Source organism: Callithrix jacchus, chromosome 4 (genome assembly GCF_049354715.1).
Source record: "Callithrix jacchus isolate 240 chromosome 4, calJac240_pri, whole genome shotgun sequence".
NCBI classification, from domain to species: Eukaryota; Metazoa; Chordata; class Mammalia; order Primates; family Cebidae; genus Callithrix; species Callithrix jacchus.
In genome coordinates this window covers 104,839,737-104,863,693 of record NC_133505.1, presented here as the reverse complement: position 1 = coordinate 104,863,693, position 23,957 = coordinate 104,839,737, and the positions used below count along the sequence as shown (strand labels likewise).

The window sequence follows — 23,957 nt, the reverse complement described above, 5'->3', positions numbered from 1 at the left end:
GGCTGCTTACGTTGACGTGGAGAGGATTTCAAACAACGCCAAAATGCTTTGAACTGACAAGGTGTCTTGATATCTCCCTCACTCCAGCGCAGCTCCTCGAGATCACTCGCTAGGACAATGACTGAGCAGGCTGTTCCTGCGGGCCTCGCAGCCTTGGGGTGCGGACTGCTGCGTGTCCTAAGCCCCTTCCGCAAGGACAGGATGAAGGTACCTGTAAGGAGGTGCTGGGGCCAGCCCAGTTTCTTCTCCCAGGTCCGGAGGAACCTCTACTCAGTCGGTACCCAGAGCTGGACTTGTCTGAAGAAACGGAGCCGACTCCTTCTTGCCCGGGTGCGCTGGGTGGAGAAGAAACATCTTAGAATAACACCAAAAAGATACACATAGTATCTCTCACGCTTTCACCCTCCTCGAGATTGTGAGCCGGACCTGGGTCTCATCAGCACCCAACACCTTGACATAACCCCTCCAAATTTCCACCTGAGTAGCAGTTATCGATCAGTCCACACACTGTAACTTGAACTCTAATTTATTAACTCCTTCATCTAGTAAACACACTCATACCATACGTAAAATAGTATTTTTTTAATTTTTATATACCAGAAGTTGGCAGAAAACCCAGCATGACCACTCCCATACATAGAGCTGGAGGCACGCAGTTACTAAAATAGAGGTGAAATGGTATTCATTTGATCTTAATTTTTTTCTTATTTAAGTAGTCTCAGGATAACAGAAATGAGGAAACAAAAGAAAACAGAAAGAATTTTCTTAGGAGATGGCCATTGGGGGAGTGGAGGTAGCAACTGGTTTAAACCTAGGTAAAACTAGAAAAATAAACTGCTGTTTCTTTTTTCATAAATCCACCTTGGAGGAGCATGTTTGAATGTCCCCCCACCTCCTCCTCTTTTTAAAAAGCCTTGTCTCAGTCATTTATTCCTGTGCTTTCAGCCCCAAAAGCTGTTTGATTTGGTAAGATCCCCCTCCATCCTCTGAGTGGAACTTCTTTGCTAAGGGCCTACAGAATGTCAAAACTGAGGCTCCGGCTTCAGAGCTAGAGCTTTGAACAGCCAGTCCACACAAAAACGCAGTTGGCGGCTTTAATGAAACTGCCTTAAAGCTTCAAGAACTTCATCCTTGGGGGATGCGTTTATAAGGAACATGGAAAATGCATTTCCAAGTTGCTGGTTCTTGTAGAAGCATAATAAACATTTACCAAAAAATAAAAAATAAAAAAGACAAAACTTAATGTCTTTAATTATGCAGCAGCACATTTTTCTCCTAAAGAAATAAAGCTTCCATATAAATTTGTATGTTACGAGCTATACCTATATTTTGCAAATTCCTGAATGTGCATCTGTCCCCATGTCATGAAAGGTCTTGAAGAATTTAAGTTTCTGAAAGTTGAAACTCCCCTAGGTCATATGCTTGGCAACTCTGTCCATACCTCACAAACAAACAATTCTATTTTACTTTCACTAGTGTGTAAACCAGTGAAATGTAATGTTCTTAATTTAGTATTAGATATAAAATTATCTGTATTTATAGATACTAATCTCTTTCCCTTTTTCTTCAAGTTATGAATTTTATCATTAAAAACAGTCCCCCACTTTGTAGTCTGTAAGTGAATATATTATAGACAGGGATGGCTTGAAGACATCTAACACCACGTCACCCAGATAGTCTAGCTGTTTCAAGGATTACTTTGAGTAATTTATCAAAGGAAGCCTGCTAAATCCTGAGCGGTGAATATGAGGCCTTAGGAGGGAGAAAACATAAAGGCAGCATTCCATCACTGTGTAAGATAAATTCTGTTTGGAGGAGTTAATATAGCTTGTTTATACAAAATCTCAGAAAAAAAACAGGAGACGACTGGCTTCTAGTTCGCTTTCTGCATTTTCATTTTCAAAGGACTAAGAGTTAAATGACCTCTTAACAATGAAGCCTAAAGGTGTCTGTGTGTGAGTGCGCACGCACGCACACACAGGCACGCTCGCATTTTCTCCCCCTAGCCTTAAAGCAGGTGGACGGCTGGCCACCAGCAGGGGATGACAACTCTTTGATAAATTAAAGTGATTTCAACACAAACCTCCTTAGCTCTAAAGCATTTGGAAATGTACTGACATGGAGCTCCTGGCTTCTCATCCTCTGGAGCAATTTGTGAAGAGGAAGGCGAGCAAGGGATGACTGCACTTACATACACCTGTGCACAGGCGCGGACTGGGGAAGTGGGAGGAGGGGTACTCAGTTATATCACTGAAGCCATTTCCAAGGGCTAGGGCTGTTGCTCTGTCCCTAACTGTATTTGGTTGAAGTTTGACTTCAGTTTTCTTATTCTGCCTGCACAAGCACGAATGCAAATCCTTCTGAAGTGTAGAGTGCACTTAACAATTGTGTCCTCAGTGTCCCGGAGGATGGGGGCGGGGCGAGTGGGGCAGGGGGAGATCGGTGGGAGAGCACGGGCGGGAGAGATGCTTTTCTGCAGAACAGTTAACCAACAGCGGTAATAACTGTGGGCCAGGATCTTCTGCTAGTTCTTAGAGTTTCGAATCTATCATTCTAGACAGCCTTTAAACCTCATAAAGCTAGGGATAACTGTATTTTTAAAGACAGGTTTCCAGAATTTGGGTCCTGGGAACACTGGGGCAGACATTGGCCGGAAGAGGAGGCAGGAAGAGGAAGCCTTAGGCAGATTGGAGCAGGGAGACCCCTGGCTCCTCTTGTCTTTTCTGAGAGTTTGCCATGGTAATCTAGGGCAGCCAGGTCCCAGCATTAAATGCAAAATAGGAAAACATAACACGGCCGAGTCACAGGCCTGATCATATTAACGCCCTAGGTCAGACAGAGAGAATAATGAATAGGCGCGGAGCTCAGTTCGTGGAAGGGAACTTAATTAACCTTGGGAGAGTGAAAGAAAGTCAGAGATCATGTCTAGTACTTCGGTCTGGGGTGCTTATATTAATGTGTGTGTGTGTGTGTGTGTGTGTGTGTGTGTGTGTGTGTGTGTGTGTTGGGCGGAGGAGAGGTGTAGTCTGCTCTATGCATTTTTCTAATTTTTTTTTAACCCTGGGAAAAGCTTGAGTTTGTACTCCTGGGGGCAATCCAATCACCCACACAATCCCCGCAGGGAACTCCCCTGTGGGAGCCCCCGAACTCGATAGTGAGGTCCTGTGTCCTAGCCTTGGCCGGCGTAGGGGAATCAGTGGGGGTAGAGAGCAAGAGCTGAGGCTTCCCAGCGCCCTGGCCTGACCTCGGGAGGGACTGCTATGGAAAGGATGGAGGTGGGGGTGATGGGGAGGGATGTTCCACGGCCAAAGAGCGCCCAGGCAGGTCCTGGCTGCGATCCGGGGGAGGAAGACCAGGGCGAGAAGCAGGAGGCCGGGCCATTGTCCAGGGAGGGCGCATTTTTGTCCGGATGCTGCTGGTTGCTATAGCGAGGAGGGAAATCCAAACAGAAAGGCTCAGTTCGTCTCCCTCGGGCCTGGGAGCAGCCCTCCCTCCTCTCAACCAAAATAAAAGTGCCGCCTGGGGCCTGGCACCCTTTTCCTGAGAGCCGACTGCGGTCTCGAGGAGAAGGGTCCAGAAGACCGGGCACTGAGCAAGGAAAGGGGGGCTCTTCCCCACAGGGAACCGCCAGGCAGCTCACTGCTTGACGGGCGGAGAGCCCTGCTACCCTCCCCCTTTCGTCCCGGGCCCAACTGTTTTCTTGCTCCTATTTTGTTTAGGAAAAAATCCCATAACTTTCTCCAACTCATGCCTTCCCAGCGGTTGAAACTCCTTCTCCGCCTGGGCTGATGGCAGCGATTCCGTGTTGAAGGCGCGGTCTGAAGAGAGGGACCCGTGCGCAGCGCCGACAGGGTACAGAGGAGCGACAATATCAGCGGCAGAATGGCCTGTTAGGAGAGTTTAAAAATCATTCAAAGGAAACCTTACTAGAGAGAAGTGTAGATGCAAATTTCTCACATTTAAAAGAGACTTTTATTTTGCAGTAGGTTTTTCTTTCTTTTTAAATGTCTTGCTATTTAACTTTGAAAACAGTATTTGAAGGGAAGGTTATAATGAAGGATTTTTTAACCACTTATAATTTCTCCAATAGTGTAGCGAAGAAGAGTAAGGGGAGAAGCAGTAATATTTAATTAATAAGCTGTTTGCTTCAGAAAATTTTGAGCTTGTTCTTTTAAAAGGGGATATAGTCTGCTATATCTCAGGTAATGTGTTAAGATTTTATTTGCAGGGACAAGTTATCTATACCAGAAGGAGGTGGATAGTTGGAACTTGAAAAGTTGATTCTCTCTTACTCTCCTGTGACTTTGAAAGTCAGCCCTACCACCCATCTCTCTTTGTTTCTTTCTGTCTGCCTTTTGCCTAGAAGCAGCATGAAAAACTAGACAGAAAAACTTTTATTTGACCTTAGGAAGCCATTTGAAAGGCATACTCAAAGCATTTTTCTACATCCTCCATTTAAAATATGTCCTGTCCTTTCCAATGACAAATTCCTTTTTTAAAAAAAGTTCACATAACTTTGTAAGAAGTGTCTTAATTCATAACGATATCCACATTTTAAAAAATGCTTGAAAGAAATCATGTTAATGAAGAGAACATTTGCAGTAATTTGGAGGTAATTATCAGAATCACTACATATTCGCAGAGGCTTGAACAATACGTGTTCAGAGAAAAGCAAAACACATTATTTTAATAGTCTGATATGCAAACTATGGACCGTTCAATTATGTGGCTTAATAATGCATACATGATGTGATCTTGTTATTGGGATGGGTAGGTTTGTGGTGAGTCACTCCTAAGACCAAGAGTGCTCTCACATCCAGTAAAATCCATTGCCATGGATCAGGGGGCCCTGCCAAACTACATTTAAGAGAATAAAAATTAATGACTGAGAATTTGAGCGTTAAATTAACATTAATTATATGACCTGCATGCTGGAAAGATTAAATTTCTTACACCCTAATTAGATAACGTCTCCTCATACATCAAACAATTTCTATTTTCATTTCCAGGTTTCAGGAATGCAATGCAAAGTGCTGAGAGGCAGTAGTTGAGAGTTTTCCTTCTCTGAATTCAGAGTTTAGGGCGGTCTAACCACCATCTCTACTGTTTTCCTTTCTTTCTTTCTTTGACTGCATCAAAATAGGTCATATTATTAGAGAATTAAGCTCGTTCTCCACCGTGCACTAACAATGATAATTGGAGAGCAGACGGTGGTGGGCGGTCTCCAGGTAGACCAGGAGCGTTAGAGGGATCTTTTGCAGCTGCCCCAGACAAGCCTAGGTCCCCAGTCAGTGCCTCAGTCCAGGAGAACTAAGCGGCGAGACACCTGCAAGTAACGCCCAACCAAAACGCACCTAACAGTCTTTTATAGTAGAAACATCTAAGCTGCAAGTGCAAGGATGAAACTTGATCCCAAGTGTGTTTGGAACAGAAAAATTGTTTTCTTGGGGGGCATGAGGGACACATAACTAAAAGGCAAGACAACAACACTCATTTCCTTCGTGAAGAGATTTACTAGAGGTTTCTCAGCCGTTTCCTCAACAGTGCCCTCACATTAAGAAATCTCACAATACTCTGGCCACCGGCGCCCATTCCGGCGCGTCCAGCTGAGCGTCTGCCTGACTCTGTCTGGGTTGAACACCGGGCAGGCCTCGGCCACAAGTGGGGAGTGAGAGATGTTGGAGGGGGGATGTCTCCTCAACTTGAAAACCTGTTGTTGGTGGAGAGGGAGCAGGGAGAAGGGAGGAGTACTTCCTCCCACCAGGACAGGTGGTCTGCGGTGGCACGTTCCTTCTCCCAATTCCTAAGTTGGCACTTGGGGTACCCGGGCTCCTAAGAAAGCTGCCAAAATGGATTCGATTTAGAAACCGCGCAAAGACAACATTCCTGAGATGAGGATTCAGAGTTTCCTCCTAGATACACAGTGTGGCCCCAGTCCTCTCACATCCCCCAGGCTGCCTCCCCCTTCCTCCTATCCTCACCTTTCCTATCCTCACCTTCCCCGCAAGGAATGCGGGGACCTTTTGGATAGCTGCCCTGAACGTTGGGCGGGATGAGCGACCAAGATTAAAACCTCAAGGCGGGCGATTCGACGTCAGAATAGTTTTCACGTGTCAGTGTTTCAATGCAGCCACCTTTAGGCGTCTAGAGAAAAGGGTAGGCGTGCGTGAGCGAGAGTCGCCGTGGTCGTAAATAGCGACTTAAGTGGCGGGGTAAGATGGGTGTGTTAGGAAAGTTAACAGAAACTGCAGTGGCGGGGTGGGCGGGGGGAGGAGTGGCCTCTGCCTGCGGGTTCCCCATTCCTTGGGGCAGTCCGCGGGTGAAGGGAGGATAGCCCCACGGGGAGTGCGGGGGGTGGCGGGAAGGGGTTCAGGACTGGGTTGGGGGATGCTCTCCGAGGCTCCTGGCGGAGCGGCTCCTTCCACTGCGGGATCGCCCCCGGTCCTCAGCTCTTTGCCCCACGGCAAGAGCCTGTGCTGTCCGGTCATCGCGCACTACGGAACTCAAGCTCTGACTTGGCAGTTACTTCGCGAACTCCAACCAAGATCAAGTGGAATCCGATCTCAGGGTTGGAGTGGACCTGAAAGTTAGTCCGCCGGTATCTAAGGCTGGAAAATTTCCTCCTCAGTTCCCCGCGGAGCGTCGAGTCCTGCGATTGTGGGGACGGGGAAGCGGGGCGGGGCTCCAAGGCCAGGAGAGGCACCTGCACCCAGGGCTAGGGGATTCTGGAAAGCCTGGCGACATTTGAAACTTAGCGTGCGCTTTCTCCCTCCCACGCTCCCTCTCTACTTTACTCGGAAGGAGCTCGGAGGGGAGGGCCTAAGGAGGATTCAGGGTAATATAGGTGGAGGAGAGTGAAAACCACTAGAAGATAGTCAGTCCTGCCTTCCCGAACAAAATATAAACCTCTCCTAAGAAGGCTCTATTTTGGCCAGGGAAACGCCTCTCCTGGCAGTTCCACAGAATCAGAACGTCGCAGCTGTTGTGGCAGGAACTTTGCAGTCCCGCTACTTGCACAGAGAGAAGCTTCCGCTGGTTCCCCACAGCTACATCTCCCCGTCTCCGCAGTGCTGTTGGTTTGAATAGTGTTTCTTCTTTTCTCAGACCTGCCCCCTACTAACCCCCGCGTCCCTGAGAACGTGCCTTTGCTCCAATTTCCTTTAAGAAATTGGAAAATCAATACTAGTTTAGCCTCTTCCGTGAGATGATGCACTGTCAAAACTCACAGGGAGGGAACCCGCGCCATCTGATTCCTGCGAGGACCAGAGCAATGCCCCTGCCCTTGGATAATTTACATAGAAATTTACAATGAATAATGTTCTTGGGCGCTCCAGAAAACATACTGTGGCTAGTGGCATTATTATAAGCCCTAGGACACGGTTCTTACGTATTCTCTAGTCTCGAAGTTTGGTTAAATGATTGATCAGAAGTTTGCACCGTGGGTGTTTATTCTTCCTGTTTTCTTAAACCGCTTCTTGGATGGTTTCCTGTCAGTTTTCAGATGCCATTTGCAGCACAAACAGATTTCATATGCCTACTGCAGATTGTCTTCAAAGTTCTAGTTTAAAGAGCATTATGTAAGCCTCTCTGTATTTACATAAGAGCTTTAACTCAAACCTCTCAGAAAACCATTTATTACCAATGGAAACCCATCCAGGGGAGCAGCATAACCGACCTGTATCTTTATGACACTTTCAAAAACAGTAGTGGTTCATTCTTTCTGCGGGGTGGGGGTGGGTGGGAAGTAGATGTAACAAAGAATTGGAATACTTGCATTTTTATTCAGTTTGGTTTTGTATCATTTGAGTATTATTCTTAAGCTTAATTCAGTCAGTGGGAACATTTATAGGATGCACTTTTTTATCTGTGTGGTCAGCACTTATCTAGACCATGGAGATAGCTCTGTCTCCCTTCCTCAAGTTAAATCTCAAATGTGAGAACAAATGTCTTTTAGTTAGTAGAATCATTAAGCATAACTTTTACTAAAATTACTATAAGGATTCCTAAATAATGCTCATTGTAAGCCAAAGTCAAGCAATAATAAGATATATAAAGTTTCCTTAAAAAATTTTTTTTTGCCACTTTTACTCTCATCCCATTCCCCTTCCTATATCTAACCACTTTTATTAGTTTAAATGGGTATCTATCTCTCTTCCTTCTTTTGTTTATTCATTCATTCATTCATTCATTCTTTCCATAGTCTTACTAAACTTTTGGGAGGATTTTTATTGTTATATATACATAACAATATAACTTTGGGGAAGATATATATATATATATATTAGGAAAGGGGCCTGGACGTAGTTATAAGGAGTTCAAAATTGGGATAATTTAAGGAAGGCCAATATCTTGCCCCATATCACATGGGACACTAGTTTTCAGACATATTTCTATTTCTGTTACTACATTAGCTGAAACATAAGTCACTTAGACATTGGCACTTAAATATCATTAGAAAAGATCAACAAGGGCCCTGCAGACTTCTTTCCTTAACTGTTAGACCATTATGAAGCTGGAAGCACTTCAAGAGAATTCTTAGGGTCTAAGGTTCTTCCTGGTGACAGTCTTATATTTAAATGACCAACCATCTCCTTGCAGACTGAGGATTGATGCCATTCTTCAGCCATGTCTCCAAGGAACCTCTTTTGTTGAGAAAAGGGACTAGATTCCCAAACATCCTCTCATAGATTGCCTGTTCTAAGATATAATTAAGTGGTGTTATGAGTAGTGTTGTTATCAAGATAAATTGCAGATTAGACAGGTTGTGTCTGGAATGTACCATCACCTTCCAGCCCTTTCCTCACTCTTCCTATCAACCTGGCCACACAGATCCCAGATCTGCCCTTTGGGACATTTTAACCCATGAAGACTTTTTCCTCTGAGGGACTCCTTACTATTGCCTTGCCTGTTATCATCAATCAGATAAGGTAATAAGGTAACCAATATGAGGTGTTAAAAGATGATATATGCTAAGAGGCATTTGCCTTTATCCAAAAAATGCTTGGAGTGTCCATGCTATAGGCCCTGAACAATGAATCTCAGTAGTGTAACTGGAATTTAAGACTGTAGTTGGCAGATGGAAAAGATATTTTAGGCAGGAGGAATTTGCAGCATTCCTAAAATATAGCCACATGTCCATGAGTCACCTTCTTTGTCCTCTCTTAAAGACCAACTCTACCTCTGTGAGCTAGTCAGATATGAAATTTCTACTGTAAAAACAGTGTCACTTAATTTTTATTAGTAATTATACAGTGTTGGAAAAGTTTTAATGGGATTGGTGTTGTATTGAAGAATTTACTTCTTCCAGTAATAGGTTTAACTGATCCCATTCTGGGGAGAATGATTCATGACTGGCCAATGAAATTATTGTACATTGCAGTGATTGGTTTAGGAAGAACACATGACCTAAGCAGACCAATCAAAGCAACTGAACATTAGCTTCATAATTTTGGCAAGAATAATGAGGGAAGCAGAAAACTAGTTAACACTCTTGTTACCTTATACTAAGGTATATAAAGTATAAGCCTTAATCTTCTAGGAGCCCCTCTTGCAAAGACAATGTGCTTTAGGAAAACCAATACAGAGAAAAGCAAAAGACAGAGAAAGATATGATATAAGTGAACCACTGGATTCATCTGTGCTTAAAGTGTATTCTTGGACTTTTAATTAATTAATTAATTATTATTTTTTAAAAGACAGAGTCTGTCTCTGTTGCCCAGGCTGGAGCACAGTGGTATGATATCAGCTCACTGCAACCTCCTCCTCCTGAGCTCATGCAGTCCTCCTACATCAGCCTCCTGAATAGCTGGGACTACAGGTATGTGCCACCATCCCTAGTTATTATTATTATTATTAGTATTTTTTTTTGTAGATAACAGAGTTTCACCCTGTTGCCTAGGCTGGTGTCAAACCCCTGAGCTCAAGTGGTCCGCCTGCCTTAGCTCCCAAAGTGCTGGGATTACAGGCAAGAGCCACTGTGCCAACATGGATCAGAGTTATTAATACTTTAAAGTTTGGAGGAGGAGCCCCAAGGAGCTAGCATTCACCTTTGAAGAGGGAGTACTACTCAGCGAGTGCTAGTAACTCCAGGTAAGAAAAATGGCCTTGAAGAGTTGAGGTTGAAACCTCAGGAGGCATTGGCAGCTGTTGCTGGTGTTTCTGAGGGGGCAGAGTATGATGGGTCTGCTTCTGGGAGTGCCAAATAGAGTTGGAGATGGAAAGACATTGCTGCTGCCATGGTTAAGTATCATTGCTCTAGTGACACTGACAGGAAGAGCAAGCAAATAAAAAAGAACAAGGGAACAAGTTTCCCTCTGCCCTCTCCCTGTCTTCCAGTCTCTCTACAAACTCTTTTTGACAGAATATTTAACAGGGGTTCAGGTAACAAGTAATCTGAAGAATTCCAGGCCTAGTTTTGCAAGGCACGATCTAGAAGGAGGAAATTTAGAGTTGAAAGACAATAGCTTAATAGTATGCTTGCACACATATCAGAACCTTTTGTCCAATAGCAACTTTGTGCTTCTGTTTAGTAAAATGCCACTATCCTTCAGAGGATTGTCTCACTCTCTAGCCTCCCTCCTCAAAAGGAGACTCAACTTTTCCATAGGCGTTGTTTTCATATATGGATAATTAATCACCTAAATAATGAATTGTCAATTTTACCACCACCAACGCTCCTTATGCAACACAATAGAGAGAAAAAAGAAATAGAGATATATGTGACAAGCAAGGAAGCAAATATGTGTGGCTGTTACTGTCCATGTTTCTAGAATTGGGCACAAGACTATAGTTAATTTTTGTAACCTTCTTTTTCTACTAACTGTTCTATATTTCTTTGGCTTTCAGGCATCATTTCAGCCAGTTCTTTACCTGGCAAAGGCCCCATACTTCCATTATGAAATACTTTAAACCTCAGTGATTCTATCTTTTTGATTACTTTAGTATTCTTTTAACTTTTAGTCTTAGAAATGAAAGTTCTGAGAGGCATCCCAGTGAGTCCTCTGGTTTTTCCTCTACCTGTGTTGTATAGCTGTAGCCAAGTTCTCCTTGTTAATCAGAATCAACCACCCCAGTCATTAGAGTAATTCCCTTGTTTGCCTATTGGCTCAGTGGCATAAGGAGCCTAAAATAGACAGATGACAGTCTCAACTTCCAGTTCAATGGAACAATTGTTACGTCTGCTTGTAGAAGTTTTCTTTCTGTGGGAATTAGAACCTCTAAATCAGAAGAGCACCAACTTGTGGGGAATGGAAAGCAAAACTTCTGCTAGTGGGTTACCAGATGGAATAGTGACACTGATTACTAGACTCCTATATTCTGGCCATGGGAGAAACGGCACCATATGTTGGCCACTGATTCAAAGCATATGATGGCATTTTATAAGACATAGCCCCAAACTTTTAGTATATTCTTAACTGGAATGATAATGATTCTTCATAGATCATTTTGTCAGTTCAGTACATAAGAGATGAGATATTGTGATATGACCAGTGAATTCCATGGACATAAACTCATTATTGTACTTCTTTTGTTGCTGTGTTAAGGTTTTTGGTCAAAGGTAATATTGTGTAGAATTAAACAATGTTGCATAGAATATAGTGACTTAATATTGTGTGAAATTAAACAATGTTGCACAGCATATAGTTACTTAGACTTTCTATAAGTCCATGATGGTAGTGCTTTTGGAAGCAGTGAGAAAAGAGAACGAAAACCCATTTCTAGAATATATGTACATTACAGTTAGAACTAATTGTTGTTGTATACCTGAGGGAAGGAATCCAGTGTGATCAATATACCACAAAGTAGCTGGCTGCTATCCCCAGGGAGTGGTGTCATTTGGGGGCTTAGCACTGGTCTCTGTAGTTTATGCTTTCTGCAGTGGCAGCCAAAGATCAGTCTTAATGAAGAGAAGCCCATGCTGCTGAACCAATGCATAGCTTCCACCCCTGCTATCATGACTATATTGAACATTCATTCAGCAAGTCCTTGAATGGCTACAGAAGAGGCCACCTGGCATTCACAAAACGTCTCATTTTTTAAAAACTCAATCTTGATTATTGAGAGCCTTATCTGCAGTGGATGTCCTTTGGTGAACATATGTCTTTGCAGTCCATGTGGAATCTATTCACGAATATCTTCCTCAGTGTTTCTTGCCATTTGTATTCTGATCTTGTTCTTAACCATCAGACCTAACCAGTGGTTATTAGCCACTGCCTATGAATCAGTGTAGATCTATATCTCTGGCTATCGCCAGTCATGAGAAAGGAGGTGATACACTTTGGATATTTGTCCCCTCCAAATGTCACCTAATGAGAGGTGTTTGGGTCATGGGGGTGGATCCCTCATGAATGACTTGGTGCCCTTCCAGTGGTAATGAGTGAGTTCTCATTCTATTAGTTACTATGAAATCTGATTGTTAAAAAGTCTGGTACCCTCCCACTCTCTTGCTTCCTCTCCCTGTCTTGCCCTTTCTGTCACTATGTGGCACACTTGCTCTCCCTTTGCTTTCTACCATGATTGTAAGCTGCCTGAGGCTTCACCAGAAGCCGAGGAGATGTTAGTGCCATGATTGCACAGTCTACAGAATCATAAGCCAAGTAAACCTCTTTTCTTTATAAATTACCCAGCCTTGGGCATTACTTTATAGCAATGCAAAACGGACTAACACGGGGGGAACCAAATGTACTCTTCTAATTTCTTTCTTCTAGAAAGATTTCCCTTCCCCACTGTTTTTCAGGAACACTCCTGATTAGAGCTGTAATGTTGCACGTGTCTACTTCTAATAAATCCATGCCGTTGAGGATTTCCCTGTATTTAAATAAAAGTCAACTGATTGAAAACCTTAAGTATATCAGCAAAACCCATTTACCTTTGCTTTATAATGTTATCATGGAACTGATATCCCATCACATTCAGAGGTTCCATCCACAGTGAAAGGGAGGTTATTATACAATAATGTGGATCAGTGGGGGTTGCCCTATCATATTATCATCCTATTTTAAATAATATTTTCACTGAAAAGTATGTCTTTAATATCAATCTACTCTTTTTATTATTTATATTTATTGTGCTGAATCTAATTGCTGAATGGTTCCTCATTACATACATCCACCATGATTTACTTTTCTTCTCTCAGTTATGAACACTCAGCTTCTATTAATAACTTGTTGCTACTACAAATAATTCTACAATAAACAGATTATTGTATGCTCCTTTCTGAACATATATAATAGTTTTCTTTATATATATACAGATATGTAGGAAAAAATCTTTTTGCATTGCAATGTATTCAAATACTTAATTTGACTGAATAGTGTCCCAAATTGTTTTCCCAAATGTCCACACCAGTCTACATTTACACCAGGAGTATATAATGATCTCTCTATCCTAGGGAGACAATGTGATTTATTGTTCAATGGGGGGCATTTTTGACAATAAAAGCAGGTACGAATAATTATACTGAACAACTAGTGTATACTAGGACTGTCTCAGACAAACTGGCATATATGGCTACCTTGCTCTATCCCTATATCCTTGGCAACTTGTTGCTGTCCGTTTTTCTAATATGTTAGGCAAATAGGTATGAAGGTGTATCTCCATGTTATTTTATTTTGTTTTTCTCTCATTATGTTTGAGAAAACTTTTGTATGCTTTCTAGGCTGTGAGGGTTTATTTTCTTTAAATTACCTGCTTATATTTATTGTCCATTTTTCTTTGGTTGAGATTACTAAAGATCTTTTTTATATTCTAGAAGTTATTAATTATCAGTTGTAAACATTGGTGATAAAATCACCCTTTCTATTTCGGTTAACATTATCCAAGATGTCTCTTATTGAACTGAAGTCTTTAATCTTAATATAATCACATGCATCAGTGTGGTGGATACAGTGATGTATGGTTCTAATCCTTCTTCAAAGAGAGATTTGTTACCTTGGCTACTGGATGTGATGTTTGTAGACAGACTTTAATTCTCAGCCATAAATCGTCTCAGCTGGATGCCCAATTCTATTCTATTAGTCTATACATTGATCCTTATGCCAGTACCATACTATCTTGATTACTGTAGCTTTGTACTGTAAGTTTTAAAATTGGGAAGTGTGAATTCCCCAACATTGTTCTTTTCAAGATTGTTTTAGGTATTCTTTGTTTCTTGTAATTCCAAATGCATTTTAGAATCAGTTTGACCATTTCTAAAAATAATACAGTCAACATTTTGATAGAAATTGCATTGAATCTACAGATCAATTTGGGAAGTATTGCCATCTTCACAATATTGTCTCCCTGTCCATGAACATGGGATATCTTTTCATTTAGTTAGGTCTTCTTTAATTTCTTTCAACATGTTTTATAGTTTTCAGTGGACAAAACTTGCATTTTAGTTAAATTATTTCTAAATATTTTCCTGTTTTTGGTGCTATTGTAAATTAAATTATTTTCTTAATTTTATATTCAGATGGCATATAGAAACACAACTGATTTTTCTATGCAATTGTGTACCACATAATAATGTTTAGGCCAATGTTGGATTGTATATGCAATGGTGGTCCCAGAAGAGTATAATAGAGCAGAAAAATTTCTATTGCCTGGGAATGCCATAACCATTGTAATGTCATAGTTCAATCCATTACCTTTTCTGTTTAGCTACGATACAGAAATACTTACAATTGTGTTACATTTGCCTACACTATTCAGTAGAGTAACATGCTGTACAGGTTTGTAGACTAGGAGCAATAAACTATACCATCTAGATTAGATGTGTAGTAAGCTATATCATCTAGGTTTGTATAAGTACCCTCTGTGATGTTCACACAATGAGAAACCACCTAATAATGCATTTCTCAGGGTGTATCATTGTCATTAAGTAATCATACTATAATTATGTCTTGTATCCTGCAGCTTTGCTAAACTCATTTATTAGCTCTATTATGGTTTCTACATATAAGATCATGCCATCTGTGAAAAGAGATAATTTTATTCCATTCTAATATGGATAGTTTTTTTCTTTCTTTTGCCTAGTTGCTGTGAATAGTACTTCCAGTACAATGTTGAAAAGAAGTGGTGAGAGTAAATATCCTTGCCTCATTCTTGATTTTGGGGGACAGATTTCAGTCTTTCATCACTAAATATGATGTTAGATGTGTGTTTTTAATAGATGTTCTTTATTGGATTGAGATAATTCCCTTCTATTTTTTTCTGTTCAATGTCTTCATCTAAAAGTGTGTTGGATATTGTCAAATTATTTTTTAAATGTTGATTGAAGTAATCATGTAATGCTTTGTCCTTTATTCTATTATTGTGGTGCATCAGTTGATTTTCATATGTTGAACCAACCTTGCATTCTTGGGGTAAATCCAAGTTGGTAATGGTATATAATCCTTTTTATATACTGCTGAATTTGGATTGCCAGTATTTGTTCAGGATTTTTACATTTACATTCATCAGAGATATTGGTCTGTACTTTCATCTCTTGTGATGTCTTTGTCTGGCTTTGGTATCAGGATAATAGTGACTTCATGAAATGAGTTAAAAAGTATTTCCCACTCTTCTATCTTTTGGAAGCATTTGAGAAGGATTTATGTTAATTTTTCTTTAAATATTTGGTGCAATTCACCAGTGAGTTTTTCTCATTAGTTATTAAGGTCACTTTGCATGGTTTCAGCTTTGTCATTTTTGCATTCTCTCACTACTGTATGTACTACATGTGTGTGTATGTTTTATGATTTTTAAGAGTAGGCCCTGCACAAGGCATATATCCAGTATTCAGTATATACATATCGGAATAACATTGAATCTGTTGTTATAGCTGACTCAGTAAGATCTGCTCATCTAGTAACCTTGCTAAGTTCAACTGAGCCGTCAGTCTTGCCATCCTAGGCATCCACATACTGGCATTATTCCATAATGGGATGTCAAAATTCCAGTAGGTGAAACCAGTGACTCTCTAAGAAAAATACATCAATGTATTGTATAGATATAGCTACCTGTAAAATCATCATCATTCAACTACTTGGCTGTTTTTCTGTTTTCAGCTTTATTTTATATAGTTATTTTTATTTTGCTTTTATACCAATTGGTACTGGCTCACATACAGACCTTCCTGTAAACACTTCCTTTTAAATGTCATAATAATTTCATCAAAAAATTTAATGAGTATGATTTTACCAATATGTATAAATAAATAATAATAAGAAAAAAATATATATATACCCTTTAAGCTATTTGCTATGCTAAAGAAATAATTTTGCTGAATAAATTCAGAAAACATCTCAACAATGGGAGTCTCTGGCTTTGTCTTGTAGAGTTCAGGAACACTGCAGCATTATTTAGACCAGAGGAGCAAGGAAATCTTATCTAATTCACACTGCAGGGGAAATATAAGAACAAGCACACACTGAAACTGAAAACAGACATTACTATCTACTTAGAACTGTTTATAAGGAATGGCCATCCAGTAAATAATGCATCGCTGATATTAGTGTCTCTGAGCCATGAGAGTACCTTTCTTGGGTGATATGCTCAACAATTCCAGGAGAGTCCAAGGAAGTCCAAATGAAAGCCAAAAAAGTTTTCTCACTTGCTTTATGAGTTTCTCTGAGTATTCAGTAAAGGCTAAATTGTTTGTTGTACATCAGCTATGGACTACATGGTTCTATGGTTATATAGTTGTGGAATTACTATACTACATATGAAAGCAGAGATCTTCATCTTTCTTGGAAACATACAAGCAAAATCTATTTTTTAAAATATGTCAATCTACATAAAGAACATTTAAAATTTAGTTAACTAAGAAAATTATTTTTTCCTTTCTTCATGTTATTTTATTTCAACAAAATATTGAACTCTTAATATATACCAAACAATGCAAAAGTGAATAAGACACTGTGAGAGTAGATGGGGCTAGAAAACAAATATGACCCTATGGTTCTGATTTTCCGTAAGTTTGCAACTAGTTGGGGAAGATGGATAGGTAAGTACTACAATGTTCTGTGTGACATCTTTTATTCAATCACTGTTTACTCATTCATTTTATTTAAAATGCTTCCCATGTGCTAGATACTGTGCTAAGCCTCTAAAGTGGGAGTTCTTCTAGACCTTGCTCACACTGAAATTACCTGGGAAGCTTTCAAGCTTCCCAGTCTCAAAGATAATCATTTAAATAGTTTGAGGGCAGCTTAGGTACTGGGAGTTTGAAACTCTCACAAGGTGATTCTAATGTGCAGCCAAGGTTGAGAACTCATTTAAAGAGATCAACATTCTTTTTTTTTTTTTTTTTTTTAGCTACTCAGGAGGCTGAGGCTGGGGGATCACTTGAACCTAGGAGTTTGAGACCAGCCTGGGTGATATAGGGAGACCCAGTTTCCAAAACCAAAATAAAACCATCTCCCACTCCCCAAACTTTGTGAAGTAGCAATGGCTGTTTACTCTCTCCCTATGGTTGAAAAGAAAGATTTTCTTTTAGTTCTGAAGAAGCTGGCCTGGCAGAAGAAAGAATATTTTGATCATTTCCTGAAGAGAGGTAACCCCATAAACAGTCCAATTGGCATTAGTTTTTTTTTTTTTTTTAAGAGGGAAAAAGAGAAAAAGAAGGGAAAAAAAGAAAAAGAGGGAAAAAGGAATATTACTTCATTCCTAAAATGGGTTTCAATAATGGCCGATCAATATTTTGAGTGTTTAAAGTGGTTAATGCATATTTTATGTGTTTAAAATGGAGACCTCCATTGTGTTTATTTGTTCTGGCTCTGAGTTCAAGTCCTGGATATCGTTATCAATTTGTTGTCTCGTTGAATCTAAATCTCATTATGTGTCTTATGTATCTGGGTGTTAAGATCTCTTATTGTTACATTAATCCTTTTACCCTTGCATCCTTGTAGCTTTGAAATCTATTTTATTAAGTGTGAGAATTACAACTCCTGCTTTTTATTTATTTATTTTTGCTCTCCATTTGGTTGGTGAGTTTTTTTCCATCCCCTTGTTTTGAGTCTTTGTATATCTTTAGATATATCGTTAGATTTTGTGGATAATGTATATTTTGTGTGTTTAAAATGGAGAGCTCTATTGAGTTTGTTTGTTCTGGATCTTAGTTCCAGTCCCGGATATCGTTATCAATTTTCTGTCTCATTGAATCTAAATCTCATTATGGGTCGTATGTATCTGGGTGTTAAGATCTCTTATTATTACATTAATCCTTTTACCCTTGTATCCTTGTAGCTTTGAAATCTATTTTGTCAAATGTGAAAATTGCAACTCCTGCTTCTTATTTATTTATTTTTGCTCTCCATTTGGTTGGTACGTTTTTTTTTTTCCAACCCTTTATTTTGAGTCTATGTATATCTTTGGATATACCGTTGGATTTTGTCTGTATCTTTTGATTGGGAGATTTGGTCGATTTAAATTTAGGGTTGCTGCCATTTGATATTAACTGGCTATTTTGTCCTTTCATTGATAAAAATTCTTCTTTATGTTAATGCTCTTTACTTTTTGGTGTATTTTTAGAAAGGGTCATACTGGTTGTTCCTTTCTGTGTATAATGCTTCTTTTAGAAGTTCTTGTAAAGCAGGCCTGGTGGTAATAAAATCTCTGAGTACTTGCTTGTTCCTAAAACATTTTATTTTTCCTTCAAATGTAAAGCTTAGATTGGCAGGATATGAAATTCTGGGCTGAAAGTTCTGTTGATTAAATATATTGAATATTGGCCCCCACTCTCTTCTAGCTTGTAGGGTTTCCGTTGAGAGATTTGCTGTAAGCCTAATAGGCTTGCCTTTACGGGTAACTGGATCTTTCTCTCTGGCTGCCCTTAATATTTTCTCCTTCGTTTCGATCTTGGTGAATCTAATGATTATGTGCCTTGGGGTTGGTCTTCTTGAGGAATATCTTTGTGGTGTTCTCTGTATTGCCTGGGGTTGAATAGTGTTCTGCTTTGCTAAATTAGGAAAATTTTCCTGGATAATGTCCTGGAGAGTATTTTCCAGCTTGACTTCGTTCTCTCCGTCACATTCAGGTACACCAATCAAGCATATATTAGGTCTTTTCACATAGTCCCATATTGCTTGGAGACTTTGCTCATTCCTTTTTATCCTTTTTTCTCTATTCTTGTCGTGTCATTTTGTTTCATTAAGTTGATCTTCGACCTCTGATACCCTTTCTTCTGCTTGATCCATTCGGCTGTTTAAGCTTGTACATATTTCACTAAGTTCTCATGTTGTATTTTTCAACTCCATAAGTTCATTTGTATTCCTCTCTATATTGTCTATTCTTTTCAACATTTCATCTAACCTTTTTTCCAAGTTCTTAGTTTCTTTACATTGGGTTAGAACAAGTTCCTTTAACTCCCAGAAGTTTCTTATCATCCACCTTTTAAAGCCTACTTCAGATAATGGAACACAGTCCTTTTCCATCAGGGCTTGTTCGGTTGCTGATGAGTCCTTTTCCAACAGGGCTTGTTCCGTTGCTGATGGGTTCTGATTTTGAGTATACTCAGCCTTCTTAGGCTGTTTTTTTCCCTTCACTGTAAATGAACCACCTTTCTAATTAGGTTTCTGAGTCGAAGTCAGACTTATTGATTCCCAGTGCTGGGATCCGAGCAACCCACTGTGGCAGCCTAAATAGCAGCGATAAGACTGATGGTGCTCTTCTGCCCGGGAATATCTGGTCTGGCTTCCCTCTTGAGTCCGCAACAAGCGGCTCTGACTTCCCGGAGCTCCAAACTCTGGTCAGTAGGGGAAGCAGTCCCGTTGGCTCTGCATGAAGAGCTGCTGCACCGAGACGCCGGCAAAACCACTGCGGCGGCCACAAGAGTCGCACTGGCGACCCATGGGGCTCCTCCACTGGGAATTGGCTAATCGGTGAGTGACGAAAATTTGTCTAAAGATGTGGCGTTGTCTCGTTCTCTGAGCTTTCACTGGGAGCTACAATCCTGAGCTGTTAGTGGTTGGCCATCTTGGATCCGAGATCAACATTCTTTCTTTCTCCAGGAAACTCATAATCTCATAGGAGGAATAGACAAGTAGCCAGGTGATTATAATCCAGTATGAAAAGCCTTACAATAGAGGAGAGTAAGGGAGCTACGGTTCTTCTTTCCATTTTACAGATGAAGAACCTGAGGATCTGAAATTTCAACAGATTTTCCTAACAGCATAGATTGAGTAGGTGATGGAGCCATGATATAAACCTAGATAAATTAGATTTTACTTATCTAAACCACTGCACTATGCCTCCCAATAGAACAAAAAATAAAAAATAAAAACCAAGACCATTTAATTATTTTATAAAAGAATTCAGTATTCTCATATCTTCAAATATAAACTACTCACATTAATTTCTAAATATTTGCATGTGAAGAACTATAACAGTAATAAATTAAAAAATACTTTTATGATTCCATGTTCTCAAAATATTTACTGAACTAGACATTTCTCATATAATGAAATTCTGCAGAGGCTTTATTTTTATATCATGATTCCTGTGTCTGTCAGAATGTCCATCTAACACAATTGGGCAATGTTTATTATAATTCTCATGAAAATATGGTAATAGTAAATACAATTTGGGAATTTAGGGTAGAGGCTTCTTTGATAATCTGACCCACAATGATTAAGCCTTGAAATATATACCACCATGTAATCTGGACACCTCTCAGGCCATTTCAAAACTGCCATTTTAGGCATTTTTGCTTTTTCAGAGACTTCATGGCATCCTCTTAATTTTTTATGCAGAAAACTGTAAATATCTGAATGCAAAGTTTCTCTCTAAATTATTCTATTTTAGTTTTTATAGTTTTTCTTTAGGAAAACTTTTGACTGTGGAAAAACATCTCAGCTCATCATAAAAAGGGTATACGCAGGCAAAAAGCAGAATTTTCTACATTTTGTACTGATGTTTTATACATCAGTGAGGTTGTGCATGGCATGTCCAAATTGAAAAGAAAAAACTGAAGCAGCATCTCTGCGATGTCCATCTGGAGGTTTTCTGAGTAAGGATTATTAGCCAAACTCTAGAAGAAATCCTAGCACTTGCCAAAACAAGGCTGGAGCTGCAGCTGACGGAAAGAAATTTGAAATAAAGTAGAATTTTATTACTTTAACTAGATTTCAGTAGCAATCTAGTTAAAACAAGAAATTGTAGGTGGGATTCAACTTCTAAAAGTGAATTTTAAAAACGAAAAAAAAAACATCAGTGATGCAAATACTTCATGGGATAATAAACCCAACTGCCATTGAGATGTTTAATAGTTATAATACATTAGGATGCTTTTGATTCAGAGATTTTAGAATGTCTGAAACTTAAAAATACCACAATGATTCACATTATGCATATCTGTAGGGGTTCTTTTAATATCTTGTAGCTGTTTCATTTTTATCCATGAAATTCTATTGAGGTTCTATTGAGCTAATTGTATGAAAAGGTCCTATAAAGTTCAAGACAAATTTTCTTTCTTAGCTCTCATTTTATAATAGTAATAAGAAATAGTTACTGCTTTTGGTCATCATGTATAATATGAACTTTAGTTATTTCTATCCATGGATTTATATATGTAAACCAGCTTCTTTCTGGGCCACACCAAAGAAGCAGGTGTCTTTCTTTTTTTGGTATCTCAAAGAGACTGGGCCCTGCATAAAATTTAACATGGGTAACTCAGTGTGAAATACCCCACTCTGGGCATTTGATTCTGAGGAAGCAGTTTATAGAGGTTGGAAAGGGCTATTCCAGAATATAAGGTTACATATGTGATATGGAACTTGTTTTATATGCAAATTATGTGTTTGTATTGGGCTGTGGTATTGTCATGTTACTATTGTGTATGGCTCTCTGTAGCAGAAAAGAGTCAAGTTATTATTATTCCTCACTCCAAATCTATTGTCTTAACAATAAAAATGTCCTGTTATCCTATATACCAATAAATCCTGAGCTAAGGTAGATTCAGCATTGTTAATTTGTTGGCTCATTGACTCATTAAGAACTCAGGTTCTTTCCATTGTTTTTTTTTTTTTTTTTTTTTTTTTCTCAGCTATCTCTTATTTTGTCTTTGGCTAGCTTTCCTGAGGTTACACAAATGGCTGCTGGGTCCCAGGCATAACATGTGGACACCATAATGTCCAATAGTAGGAGAAGATCAACCATTCCATGTGTCTCTTTATTTGGAGGTTAACTTTTTCTGAAGTCTCCAGCAGACTATGTCTATAGATTGTAACTGAGTGATATGTTCATGCCTAAACCATTTGCTAGCAAAGAAAACAGGATCATCCTAATTGGATTCTTGATCAGGATTTACCTTGAGTCATATAGGGAAGATGGACAGTTGAGTTAAATTGGGACCACTCCTGGTAAGGAGGAAGGGTGGTTGCTTCTTGTACAAAAACAAATGACTCTCTGTAAAGAATAAAGAAAGTGATGGAGAGAGAGTGAGAGAGAAAAAATAGTTCACAAAAATCAGGCTCAGAGATGATTCTCTATGGGAACAGATGGGACTTACAGCTATAGGAAGCAGGTGGCAACAGAGGAGACGGACTTTATTTTTAGCCACCCTAAGTGGGCCTCTATGCACATCAGGTCAGGACTGTGGGTTAAACATAAAGGGCCTTTGGAAGTCTCCTTGTACCAGTCATTGAGTTACTGTCAATTTTGTTTTTTCTAAAAACAAATTAAAATGATTTTTACAATAAAAGCTTACAAACTGTGGATGCAGTATTTAAGTAACTTGCTTAGGTTAGCATGATAAATTAGGTTATTCCCTTTCCCCAAAGAGGCTGGAAACAGAAAGGGGAATGGTCTGGAGTGAATGCCTAATTTTCCCCATCAGCCATCCATTCATCCATTCATCCATCCATTCATTCCTTCAAGAATACTTATAGAACATCTATGTGCCAGGCATCATTTTAGGCTCTAGAGTTAACCCTGAATTAAGTATAGACAGTCTTTGTCTGCATGGAACTTAAATTCAGTGGGAATAGACAATAAATAAACAACCAAATAAATGTATAAAGAACAGATGGTAATAAGTTCTATGAAGAAAAATAAAGCAATGTAACGTAGGGGTGAAGTAAATTTAGTATTTTATATAATGTGCTCAGGGAAGGCCTTATTGAAAGACTATTTAACTGGAGACCTGAGTAAGGTAGTGGTCATTAGAATATCTAAGGATGGAATGCTCCAAATAGAGGGAAAGATATAAAGATCCTGAAGTAGGAGGTTGCTTGGAGGCTAAGAAGGGTAGTGTGATTGGAACAGAGAGGAAGAAGGAAAATAACAGGGGATGAATTCAGGGGCCAGATGATGCAGTGCATTGTAGGTCAGCAGTTCTCAAAGTGTGATTCTTCAGACCCACAGCATCAACATTACCTGAAAACTTATTAGAAATGCAAATGTTGGGCCCCATCCAGGCTTTCTTGAATCAGAGGATCTGGGTGGAGTCTAGCAATCTATGTTTTATGAGGCCTCTAGAAAGTTTGAGAACCAGTACTGTAGGCTATTGTAAATATTTTGAATTTTATTCTGAGTGGAATGGGGTTATATTGGAGGGTTTTAAGCAAAGAACCCATAATAAGATTTTCATTGAAAAATGATCACTCTGACTGCTTTGTTGAAAATAAACTATAGAGAAACAAAAGAAAGAAGTAAACAAATCGGTTGCAGATTACTGTAATAGTCTGAGCAAGAAGTGATGGTGGCTTGGGCTACATGGTGGTGACAAGTGGTTGAATTCTGCATGTATTTTGAAGAGAGAGTCAATGGGAATTGCTGATGGATCATATGTAAAATGAGAGTTAGAAGGGATATAAGTATAACTCCAAAGTTTTTAGCTTGAGGAACTGGAAGGATGGAATTGCATTTTATTGAGATGTGGCAAACTGTAGGGGAATACAGTTTAAGGGCTTAAATCAGGAGTGAACTGTGGTCATGTTAAATTTTAAAACAGCTATGCCAAGCAGGCAGTTCAGGGGAGTGGTTTGGGCTGGAGATAA

General features: G+C 39.6%; 1 long non-coding RNA gene across 1 annotated transcript in view; it reads left to right on the top strand.

Annotated features, from left to right (window-relative positions):
• Positions 1–6,093: 6,093 nt before the first annotated feature.
• Positions 6,094–23,957, top strand: part of LOC128931798 (uncharacterized) — a 46,258-nt gene continuing 28,394 nt past the window's right edge. The window contains exons 1-3 of the long non-coding RNA XR_008480757.2: positions 6,094–6,212; positions 9,696–9,817; positions 9,899–10,089. This is a non-coding gene — a long non-coding RNA (uncharacterized LOC128931798). The remainder of the gene's footprint in view (positions 6,213–9,695; positions 9,818–9,898; positions 10,090–23,957) is intronic.